The sequence below is a fragment of the Octopus sinensis genome, linkage group LG15, assembly GCF_006345805.1.
Source record: "Octopus sinensis linkage group LG15, ASM634580v1, whole genome shotgun sequence".
Taxonomy (NCBI): Eukaryota; Metazoa; Mollusca; class Cephalopoda; order Octopoda; family Octopodidae; genus Octopus; species Octopus sinensis.
In genome coordinates, this window is record NC_043011.1 from 49,676,959 (window position 1) to 49,690,299 (window position 13,341).

The 13,341-nt window shown below is 34.2% G+C and overlaps 1 long non-coding RNA gene across 1 annotated transcript in view; it reads left to right on the forward strand.

The window, feature by feature from the left end:
- The first annotated feature begins 2,112 nt into the window (after positions 1 to 2,112).
- The window catches only part of LOC118766337, a 28,594-nt gene continuing 17,365 nt past the window's right edge, over positions 2,113 to 13,341 (forward strand). Inside the window, exon 1 of the long non-coding RNA XR_005002272.1 lies at positions 2,113 to 2,126. This is a non-coding gene — a long non-coding RNA (uncharacterized LOC118766337). The remainder of the gene's footprint in view (positions 2,127 to 13,341) is intronic.

Here is a 13,341-nt window from a genome sequence, read left to right on the forward strand (position 1 = left end):
TGCTTCATCATAATAATGCAAGGCCCCTCACTGCAAAGATTACATTAGAAAACATTGAAGAACTTGGCTGGGAAAAAATCCCTCAGACACCTTATTACGCAGACCTCTCTCCTGATTACCATTTGTTTCGAAGCGTATAGAATCATTTAGATGGATTAGTACTCAAATGCCCCAAAGAGGTCAAAACTGACCTCTCATCCCTCTTCTCATCTAAACCAAAAGAGTTTTACACCAGTGGAATTTAAAAAGTGATTCTGCGTAATGAAGTTCGTATGACAAAAGTTTCTCCTCGGTGCCACACATGATCAAAAGTGCACCATGCTGATGACATCATGGAAAAGTCTGACATTGCCTGGGGCAGATCCAGCTGGTTTCCTTGAACATTTCCCAACCCACGATGAGAGTTGAGTTGATCACTATGAGTCAGAAACAAGGAAACAATCCATGCAGTGAAAACACCCCTATGCCAAAGAAAGCCAGGGTTGTTTCATCTGTAGGGAATGCGAGTGCCTCACTTTTTGGGGACGCAAAAGGCACCGTGTTTATTGAATATCTTCAAAAGGGCTACACCTTCAATGGAGAGTACTATGTCAACTTCCTGAGGGAGTTACGAAAAGCTATCAGGACCAAAAGCCAGGAAAACTGACGAAAGGTTTCTTGTTTTATCAGGTTGATGCTCCAGCACACAAGTACTTCGTTTCAATAGTTGTTGTGTGTGACCGTGGCTTTGAAATGGTTGATTACAGTGCCAATTCTTATTTGGCCCCATTTGACTATCATCTGTTCCTCAACATAAAAAAAACACTCGGCTGGGAACGAGTTTTGGCAGCAATAACGACGTCATATCTGCTGTTGATGACATTTTAGATTAACAAAACGAGAGCTTCTTCGCCACAAGGATCCAGGCACTGTAACAGCGATGGAAGAAGTGTTTGGATCACAAGAGGGACTACGTTGAAAAATAAGTCTCATTTGGTTACAATCCATCAGAATGTCTTGCCCAGCCTATGAACTTTTCAGCCGACCCTCGTATCTATCTATCTATCTATTTGCAAAAAAAAAAATAAGAAATATAACATGTGACTTCATTGACCGAGGTTACCGTGGTCTTTTCCGTAGGCTTTTCTTTCCACGGGTAAACCTCACCTGTCCTCCCCTTTACACTTCATATTGACATTTCTGTGATTACGATCCCTATTGATCAACATTTTTTTCCTCTCTCCATTTCTTTTTTTCCCTCTCCCCCCCCCTTTTTTTAAATCCTCCCCTTTTTTGTCCTCTTTCTTTCCTTTTACGATCCCTTTTGATCGAAAACCAACCCCCTTTTTACCCCCAAAAAAAAGCTCTACCTTGTAATTTGTTCTGTCTGTGTGCACCCTGTGTGGCTAATAAAGAAACATTCTATCTATCTATCTATCTATCTATCTATCTATCTATCTATCTATCTATTATCTATCTATCTATCTATCTATCTATCTATCTATCTCTATCTATCTTATCTATCTATCTATCTATCTATCTATCTATCTATCTATCTATCTATCTATCTATCAATCTATCTATCTATCTGTCTGTCTGTCTGTCTGTCTGTCTATCTATCTATCTATCTATCTATCTATCTCTATCTATCTATCTATCTATCTATCTATCTATCTATCTATCTATCTATCTATCTATCTATCTATCTATCTGTCTGTCTGTCTGTCTGTCTATCAATCTATCTATCTATCTGTCTGTCTGTCTGTCTGTCTGTCTATCTATCTATCTATCTATCTATCTATCTATCTATCTATCTATCTATCTATCTATCTATCAATCTATCTGCATATAGATACATCTGCACATACATGCATACAAGTATTTGTGCGTGTGTATGTGTGTGTGTGCCTATGTGTCTGTGTGAATGTGAGTCAGAGTGAGTGAGTGTGTGTGTGTTGTTTGTGTGTGTTTGAATGTTAGTGAGCGAGTAAATGTGTGTGTGTGTGTGTGTGTGTATGTTTATCATATATCATGTACCACATCGTATTAGACAGTTAACAACAGTATTCAATTTTTAACATACTTAAATGTGTAGGTCACGTCTCGATCTACTAAATAATTCATATTGTTACATGGAACAGTTGCTTGTATAAGGAAAAAAAAGAGTACTCATCACATTTTGAAAAGTTTGGTGAACACTTTTAAATTCGATTCGCGACAAAATAGTTCTAGTCATATATATATATATATTATATATATATATATATATATATATATATATATATATATATATATATATATACATATAAATTTGACATGGGCGATTCTTTCTTGTTTTGAGATTCGCGGTCAAACGGCTGGGTGGAATTGCGCGAAAAAATACACAGATGAGTAGAATGATCCGGTGGTGTTGATGGGCTTTGTATTTTTTGATAGCTCCCATGGTTACCGATATAATCTACTATAATAATACTCTTGTGTTTATGAATGAGAAAGGAAGGGGTGATAGATGGATAAGGGAGGAAGGGGGTGATGTCATACTTGGTAGTAGGATGATGAAAATTGTATGCTGAAAAGATAAATCAAACAGCGTTTCGACTCTGTGTGAATATATGTGCATGTATGTAAAAGAGGCGTATGTGAATGTACGTGTATGTGTGCGTGTGTGTGTGTGTGTGTGTGTGTGTGTTTGCATATGTGTGTGTGTGTGTATGTTTGTGTGTGCGTGCGTATGCGCGCGCAATGGAAGTGGGATGGTTCATCTTCGCTTTTTTTCGTTGGTCAGTTATTTTTAGCGTTTTGACACAAAAAAGTCATTCTAAAATTGTTTTCTAACGTAAGCACGTGCCCAAACAAGTCGAATGCTTACACAGAGCAGGTTTTACAGACATATCCAAACTCAGGTTTTACAGGCATATCATCCAAACTGACCGGGGGAAACCGGGCTTAGCTGCTAATATATATATATATATATATATATATATATATATAATATATATATATATTATTATATAAAAGGGCTTAGTAAAATAAATTACTTTGCCGCATACTGAACTCATTAGAAATAGCAGCTAAAAAACTTTTTTAAAACTATTTCTAATACTTAAAAAGAAAATCTCTCTCATATATAGTGTTTGCTTAATTCAACTCACAAAAGTTTGGGGGTAAGGACATCGAAAAATCAAATGCTAAGGTTATTTGAGAACGTACGTTTCAAGATTAGTCAAAAAACAACACTTCTATCATCAGCTCAGAAATTCCTTGGTTTGGATTTGGAAACACTGAAAATAAGAACATACCCTTTCGAAGATTTGCTCGTAACTACAGTGCCAACAAATTCAAATAAGCAAGCGAAGAATCTCTGTTCTCCCCTTTCCACCAGCGTGGGTTAAAAACATCAAACACTATGCTTATTTCGGTAAAATCCGAAGCATTAATCAGAGGAGATTAATTATAATTTCAACAATTGAGGGCAAAATTAATTAATTATTAATCAATTTCACCAAGTGTTCAGTATGCAAAGGGACCATTCAAGGCGAATTCAAATTATTACATTATATAAAAGGGCTTAGTAAAATAAATTACTTTGCCGCATACTGAACTCATTAGAATAGCAGCTAAAAAACTTTTTTAAAACTATTTCTAATACTTAAGAAAATCTCTCTCATATATAGTGTTTGCTTAATTCAACTCACAAAAGTTTGGGGGTAAGGACATCGAAAAATCAAATGCTAAGGTTATTGAGAACGTACGTTTCAAGATTAGTCAAAAAACAACACTTCTATCATCAGCTCAGAAATCCTTGGTTTGGATTTGGAAACACTGAAATAAGACCATACCCTTTCGAAGATTTGCTCGTAACTAACAGTGCCAACAAATTCAAATAAGCAAGCGAAGAATCTCTGTTCTCCCCTTTCCACCAGCGTGGGTTAAAAACATCAAACACTATGCTTATTTCGGTAAAATCCGAATCATTATCAGAGGGAGATTAATTATAATTTCAACAATTGAGGGCAAAATTAATTAATTATTAATCATTTCACACCAAGTTTCAGTATGCAAAGGGACCATTCAAGGCGAATTCAAATAATAAGCATTTTTAGAGATTTAAGTATAATAGCCATCTCAAATGGCTAACCACAAAGGGGGGGGGGTTACTGTAGCTTTTTACGTTTTGAGATTTAATAATACATTTTTAGAGAGTTACTTCTCTTATATAATAGCGAAAAAATGCAATAAAATGGTAAAAATGATGATAGATTATTTTTTAAATCGTAGACTCATCGTAGACGCGCGCTAATACCCAGTGTTTCCAAATCCAAAACCAGGAATTTCTGAGCTGATGATGAAGTGTTGTTTTTGACTAATCTTGAACGTACTTCTCACAATAACCTTAGCATTTGATTTTTCGATGTCCTTACCCCCAAACTTTTGTGAGTTGAATTAAGCAAACACTATATTGAGAGAGATTTTCTTTAAGTATTAGAAATAGTTTTTAAAAAGTTTTTTAGCTGTATTTCTAATGAGTTCAGTATGCGGCAAAGTAATTTATTTACTAGCCCTTTTATATAATGAATAATTTGAATTCGCCTTGAATGGTCCCTTGCATACTGAACACTTGGTGAAATGGATTATAATTAATTAATTTTGCCCTCAATGTTGAAATATAATATATATATATATATTACACATACATATACATATACACATACACACACACATATATATATGCAGGGTGATTGAAAAGTAACTCACTATTTTAAAATACTATTTTAAAATACTTTAAAGGAGCAAGCCTACTCTTCCAAACCAACGACTTTGGAAGAACTTGAAGGCCGAATACGAGAAGTTATGTCTTCTATCCCACAAAAGTGCCTGATGAAATCAGTTGATGCGGTTCCCGCGCTGCTTGAGAAGCTGGTGGAAAATGCTGGTGCCTGTATCGATTTTAAATAAAACTCCATGCTATACGCTTTCTTTACATATTCATTTTTTTCTCAAAAAAATAGTTAATAATTAAATTTTAATTAAATTATAAGGGTGTTACTTTTCAATCATCTCGTATATTTATACATACATACATACATACATACATACATACATACATACATACATACATACACAGAGCGCAATGGGCAAATTGTTGCCATTTTATATATTTAATTTCGCGCATGTGCATTGTCTGTTTTTGATTTTGTCGACTATACAGTATAGTAGGGTCAGTTGGGCACCATCTGTGAGAAAAACAGCACCATGATGCAATTCAGTCAGCCAGAAATTTGGAAACGACATGCTGCCCTGCTTGGCATTTGCGCCCGAAATTCTAGTACGAACATTTCAGATTGTTTGGGTGTCAATCTGAGGACAGTAACTATACTGAGAGTGATAAAAATCAAACATCTGGTCAACATCATGGTGTCTGGAGTGATCATTAGTGATGGCGACGTTATGCCTCCATTCATCTTTCCACATTTCTGCAGCCACACCATCCCTAACATCTGGCCACTTACCACCCCAGACTGCAACGCCCTTGATTGTTATGTTTGAGACGCAGTTGAGCGTCAGACCAACACCAAGGGTTATGGCAGCATTCACAAACATAATCAAGGTGACCGTCCAGAAGAGTCGTCGGAGATTCCAAATTGTCTGGAATCCGTGGTTGAAGCCAATGGCGATTTTATTGAATAAATTTACTCTTGAGTATTTCGAGGTATTTTTTTATGTAATTTTGGTAACTATATCTGTTAAAATGAGATGTCACTGTTATTTTCATTTTTGCGTAATATAGACGACATATATTCACTGCACGCTGTATATATGCATAATATATATATATATATATATATAATATATATATATTATATATATATATATATATATTATATTAAATTAGAGATAAAACTACTATTAGGCAAATCAAACTATGAAAAACATAAGCCAATACATAAAATTAATTAATTATATTATTTTAAATATATATACTTTTGATATATATTTAAAATAATATAAATTAATTAATTTTATGTATTGGCTTATGGTTTTCATAGTTTGATTTGCCTAATAGTGGTTTTATCTCTAATTTAATATAATATAATATTTTACTATAAAATTGGATTTAATCCTAAATCTGATTTTTCCCTGTAAGTTTGGATTTATTCCCTAATATTTTATTATATATATATATATATATATATATATATATATATATATATATATATATATATATATGTATGTGTGTGTGTGTGTGTGTGTGTGCGTGTGTGTGCGTGTGTGTCGGTGTGTGTGTATTTATGTGTATTTAAAAGGTTGTTTGTTATGGTCAGTCAGAGAGTGACTCTTGCTTTCGAATCTATAAGGCACTAAGCAGTATAGGCGTCTCGTACATTTATCTCTTTACTTTTATCTTGAGTGAGGCCTTGCAGAATTTAATTCGAATGAATAGACTCCATACTTATTTTCTTTTCACCTTGGTACTTATTCAGTAATTTTTTTACAAGGTTGTAAACAAACCAAGACCAGTTGTCATGTGGTGCTGGGGGACATACGTAGATACAAAGACAGAAATACAGACAGACAGACACATACGCACACACACATATGTACTACGGGCTTCTTTTAGTTTCCGTTTACCATATCCACTCACATTTTGGTCAGTACGAGGCTACATTAGATGACACGTGCTGAAGGTGTCACACAGTGGGACTGAACGCAGAACGATATCGTTGGGAAGCAAGAGTCTTACCACAGTGGCACGCCTGCGCCTATAGCCCCCCCCACGCCTGCGACTATAGACACGCCTGCACCTATAGCTATGCCTGTGCCTGTAGCCACCACTGCACCTATAGCCATGATTGCACTTATAGCCACGCCTGCGCCTATAGCCACGCCTGCGCCTATAGCCAGGCCTGCGCCTATATTGCTGACAATGTTTCTATGAGATGTTGGAACAGGTGTAGGAAAAAGGAAATTTTTGAAATGTCAATGAGATACCAATGTTTCGCATTCTTCCTAACACACATAAACATGGATATCTACAAAAGAATATATTTTTGAATAGATATTTATACACATTAGCATGTATGTATGTATGTATGTATGTATGTATGTATGTATGTATGTATGTATGTATGTATGTATGTATGTGTGTGTGTATGTATGTATGTATATGTGTATGTATGTATGTATGTATGTATGTATGTATGTATGTATGTATGTATAATTCCTCCCTTTCTCTCTCATTTTCACTCAAAATATATGGTTAAAAGAATAAAATGTGATAATTCAATAATTTTTCTGGAGATTTTTCGTTGAATATAGTTACCGGGATTGTATTCAACAATTCAAGTGACTATCTACTGTGATAAATAAACGTATTTATATATATATGTGTGTGTGTGAGTGTATGTGCATGCGTGTGTATGTGTGTGAGCGTGTGTATTTCAGTGTTGTAGCAGGTTGAGTGGAAAAATGATTTACGCTGCCTTTGTTATGAATAAATATGTATTTACACATGTTTGCATTCACATACATACCCACAGTACATACCCCCCTCCCCCACTGGCACACACATCCTTATACGCATCCATACGCCCACATACACGCATGCAAATACACACACAACTTTTATATAATTTAGTTGTTTATGCATTACGTTTATTGTCCCCATCCGCAAAACCAATCATATATATATTACATATATATATTTATATATGTATGTATATATATATATATATAATATATATATATATATTATATATATATATATATATATATAAAATACATACATGTGTGTATGTATATATAATCATTCCACATACAAAACGAAATAAAGATGGGCCATTTGTGAGATGCGAGATGTAATACACGGTTGAAATATACATTGAATATTTTGGAAGATGAAGAAATTTGTAAGGTATATGCGTTGTCTTTGATATACCAAATTGGATTTCGTTATATTATGATGTTTCTTGAATGCAGTTTACTTCATACTAATATTTCTTTACATGGATCAAACACATTTATGATTTATATATATATATATATATATATATAATATATATATATAATTGCATTACGTTACAACAAATATGCAATATGTACATGCATATATTAAATTAACTTTTCATACATATATACATAAGTATTTATATGCTTACTTATATAATCGTAATGTAAGTAATGTAAACTACATAAAAATATATTTTACATGATACAAATATCATTTGATGTTGAACTCAATACGTTGAGTGTCGTTACTGAATGCAAGTAAGAGTGTCTTAAAATGTCATCTTTGCATACGTTTAAAAGAAATTCTAATGAGTTTTATCTGCCTTCTAATTATCTTTTACAATGACCAACTAGAGACCAACTGATTAAATCTAATCTCCGCCAAACATTACAAATACTTCAAACACCATTTTTTAAAACCCTTCAATGCAGCAATCAAGAGCGAAACAGATAACTTCATATTGTCTTAATGCTTTATTATCTAACACATACACCGGTTCGATTTTCACTAATTTATCACTCATATTTTTTCTTCCAAATTTTTCTTTCCTTTGCCAATCTTGTCGATGGATATTGACTCTGTCCGTTAGGAGCTCCAGTATCGGGCGGAGTCAACATACACTGACAAGGTTGCAAAAGCAATGAAAATTTTGGAAGAAAAAAATTTCAATAATAGATGAGTGGAAATCGAATCAGTGCGTATGTTAGATAATAAAGTAGTAAGACAATATGACTTTCTCCAGAGACAACGTAAGTTGCTTCAGTACACGAGTTCGCATAAAGAATCTTGCAAAAGAATCTTGCATACATACATACATATATACATAAATATATATATATATATATGTATATATATGTATGTGTGTGTGTTTGTGTGTGTATATATATGTATATATATATGTATATATATATATATATATATATATATATATATATGTAAAATATGCATATATATATGTGTAAATATATATATACTTACATATATACATACATATACATACTCACACACACACACACATATGCGTAAACGTGAAGCAATAAGAATTAGCGCTCAACACCGCATTGGTGGATAAAATTTCTTTATTTGTGCATTAAGGCTACCAATGGTTTCATGTTAAGAAAATATCTTAATTTCTTAATAATATTTCAAGTCGATCCCATGGAAGAATGGTGTTCATTTTCCACTTTGCATGAAATGGAGACGACCACCATATATAGTGCAGAGCTTGGAGAAGTGAAATCTTGAAGTGGTCACAGAGCGCCTGATACAGTATTTGGAGAGATAAAATATTTACGAATGCATATACAAGCATGAATATATTCAAACAACATGTGTGTGTTTGGAACACTGAAGACAACGAATGTGCATATATATATATATAACAAAACTTCACTTCCATCACTTATGTGTAAAATATTTGAAGGTCTTTTTAAAAATATATTTATTAACGTTTCAATTAAAGTATCTCTTTTCAAATATTGTTATTAGATTATCCTTAAATCTTCATATCTTTAGCGCCTCGGGCAGATCTTTTTCTCTAAGTATGTGAATGGGTGTGTGTGTGTGCGTGTGCCTTTGTGTATGTCAGCCACCACTTCTTGACGTCCGGTGTCGATGTATTTGCGTCCCCGTAATGTAGTATTTCGGCAAAAGAGACCAATATAAAAATTACCAGGCATGAAAAAAAAAAAAAAAATACTGGTGTCGAACCATTCAAGTAAAAATTCTTCAAAGCGGTGCCCCAGCATGGCCGCAGTCTAATGACTGAAACTGGTAAGAGATAACAGATTAAAGATATATACGAAATCCACTTACATTCGTTTTGGCATGACAGCTTCCCAAAGCAGTCGGCTGTTTTCTCTGTTTTCGGTTTCCCTTATTTAATAACTTCAGTTTATCACATTGTAACACTTCAGCTTATCACACTGCAACACTCCTCGACTCAATCTTTAATATCACATGCTTCATTTTATATTTGTAATCTCATTTCTGTCATTAATCTGGAACATTACTATTCCTCTATAGAAAAAGCCTTTCCTGATTATACTCAACACATCTGCATTTTCTATGGTATCAGATATTTCTGGTTTACATCTCCCAGTATTTGAACGAGTTTGAATAGATATATTAAATTGAATAGATATATTAACACCTACATCTAGCATCATTCTTTTTCTTTTTTGTTGCATTTTTTTTTTATTAAATTACTTTTTTTTTTTGTTGTACTTTAAGTCGATATTGGAAGATTTCACTAATCTCGATCACGCTTTAATTAACAGTCTGGTGAATCGCCTGCAAATCCCAGTAAGTTTTCTGGCAAGATGTCGATGTCTTTTGGTGTGTATGTGTATATTTTTGAGTCCCCATTGCAATTGTAATTGTCTGTGTGTGTACATACATGCACACACACACGCCTACGCGCACGCGCGCGCGAAAAGACACACACACACGCACGCAAATATATAATGATAAAATGTGGCATAGGTGCACGACGAAAGAGCATACAGTAATCAGGAAAAAATATACAAATGACGGAACGTGCTTATCCTTCGTCACTTATCAAGCAGAAATTATCATCATCATCATCATAATATATATTCTTTATTATTTTTAAAATTCTTTTACTCGTTTCAGTCATTTGAGTGAGGCCATGGTGGAGCACTGCCTATAGTCGAAAAAAAGCCTAGTATTTATTCTATCGACCCTTTCCCTGAACCGCTAAGTTACGGGGACGCAAACACGCCAACATCGGTTGTCAAGCGAAGGTGGGGGAACAAACACAGACACTCAAATTTATACATATACATACATATATCTAATATATAAAATCCGTTCTGTCTGTCTATTTGTGCGCTTATGATTCGAGTATTGTTCATCCGATCGCGCTGAAATTTTAATCGTCGATACATTAAAATTTAAATAGATTTTCAAAATTGTCAGTTTCAAAGTGAGAGTCGCTGATTTTATAATCCTTTTGTCCTGTTTCTTCCACCATTAAAAGACACGACTTACTCAGACAGCCGGCACATACCATTTTTGCTGGCAACAAGGGGAGTACAAAATGACAGTCAGCCAAAACCATCGCTATGCTGTCTCTCTTCTTTCCTCTCTCTTGTCTCTCTTATGATGTCCGATTCCTTTTGAAGTTGTATATATATTGTGTTAAGATTCGTTATCAATCAATTATCCTTATTGAGAAGAAACAGTCAAAAGTAAGTACCACATACAACCACCAAGCATCGCCACTACTTAATACGTCCAAGTTAACCCTCTTCACCTTTACAGCTGACATGAAAAACTACGAGGAAAAGGCAACCATTTTAATTAAGTTAAAAAGAGAAAAAATTGATTGCTATTAAGACACGTAAAATTTTAGGGTTAATAATCTTAATCTTTAGTTATAGTTTCTCATTCAAACTACATAATAGACAGAATTGTCGAATTAAGACAGTGGGGTGTTTTGAGGGAGATTTGGCTGCTATTTCTACCAGGTCTAGCTACCATGTAGCGGTCTCTCTCATTGGCTCATACATACATGTATACATGCATATAAACATAAAATCGAAATAAAATACTTAAAGCAACAGGCGTCAAATACAAAAGCCAAGGTCCATGCAGTGTCATGGGCCAAAAAAAATTTCCAACTTCTTGCCTAATGCTATCTCTTACACTATTTCAGTATTACGTCTCTGTTGTAATGTGAGATAATACATTCAGTTTGAAGGAAGTCTGTCCTATATGTATATATTCCTTATGCATTCCAAAACCGAGTTACAGATTTTTATGTATGGGGTATCAAAAGATTGAGTACTATTTCGACTACAAATAAAGCTTAATTTCCATTCACATAGTTGCATTTCAAAAATTCGACATTATAATCTATTCCATAAATCAACTATCGTAAAGATGATTTTATATGATGACATCACATTTACTATATGTGTGTGTTCCTAAAAAATGTGTGTGTTCCCAAAAAAGACATCCATCATCACGTCACACACCTTTACTCTTCCTCTCTTTTTCAATTTCTCTCTCACACACGCGCACGCACGCACGCACACACACACGCGCACGCACGCACGCACACACACACACACACACACACACACAAACACACACATACACACACGTCCATTTCATATAGACGTGCATACATTTTTTACTTTCTTTCTCTGTCGCTTTTGCTTTCTCTTCTTTCAATTTCTGCTCGCTTCAAATAAATTTTTACGGAATGAGCGGGAGAAACACACAATGAGCCACCACAGCAGAATGGTGTGTCATTCTATTTGGTTAATTTATACTGCATGCAAAAATTAAAAAAAACATGCTACATACATACAGCTGCTTACAAAAATAGAGACTAATGTATAATTTCTTTCTATGTTCGTGATTTTTTTGTTTACAATGTTGAAAAAAAATATGCCACTAAAGAAAAGACGTAATCTCTCCAGAAACAAGTATAAAGCAAGGAGAATTGTAGAAAACCGAAGGCGAGAGTCTGAAGAGAGAAGCGAGTTGAGATTTTCTCAAGATTAGCAAATGCATGTTGCAGCACTTAACGCTGGATCATTGAAGCAATGTTTTAATGACTAGCCAGAGGCCCAATAGAATAGCTCTCAGAAACAGACTACGTACAAATTCGTTCTTCACAACTCCTGAAGCTGTTGTTTTCAGATATGATCCATCCCATTCTTAGAAAAATGATAACTCTGTCCAAATTGGTGTGCTAAACACAAATCGTCGTTTCTGTAGAGCTTTAAAATGTTCAAATGAAACAAATGGTATGTGCTGCTCAGACGGTCAAGTAACATTAACAGCACTACCAGCTCCTTCTCAACTTCTTGTGGATCTTCTAGAAGGCACTTCCATCCAGGCAAAAGATTTTCTGAACAATATCACAATACAACTGTGCATTTTAAATGATATCGTTTGGTGCATTTAAGAAGCTCGGTAAAAGAATTCAGAAGGTTGGAACTCCAACCAGGTTTTTTGTGACACTCTTAAAGCTAGGAACTTTTCAGCCCTCGTATATATATATATTTGTTTTTTTTTATAATCCTCACAATATATATATATATATATATAATATATATATATATATATATACTACAATAAAGGGTTTAGCAACGAATTGCCTTACCACATACCGAATTTAGAAATAGCAGTCAAGAGTTATAGCTATTTCTTCTACTAAAAAGGGAGATCTCAGTAAAAACAGCAATTGGAAGGCAGACACAAACAGGTAAGAGAGAATGAATTGACGGCAATCTATCATACAATTTTAAGTTATCTACGGACGTACGTTTCGAATCAAGTTTTTAGGAAAGGATAAGAATTAAATATTAAATAATTCT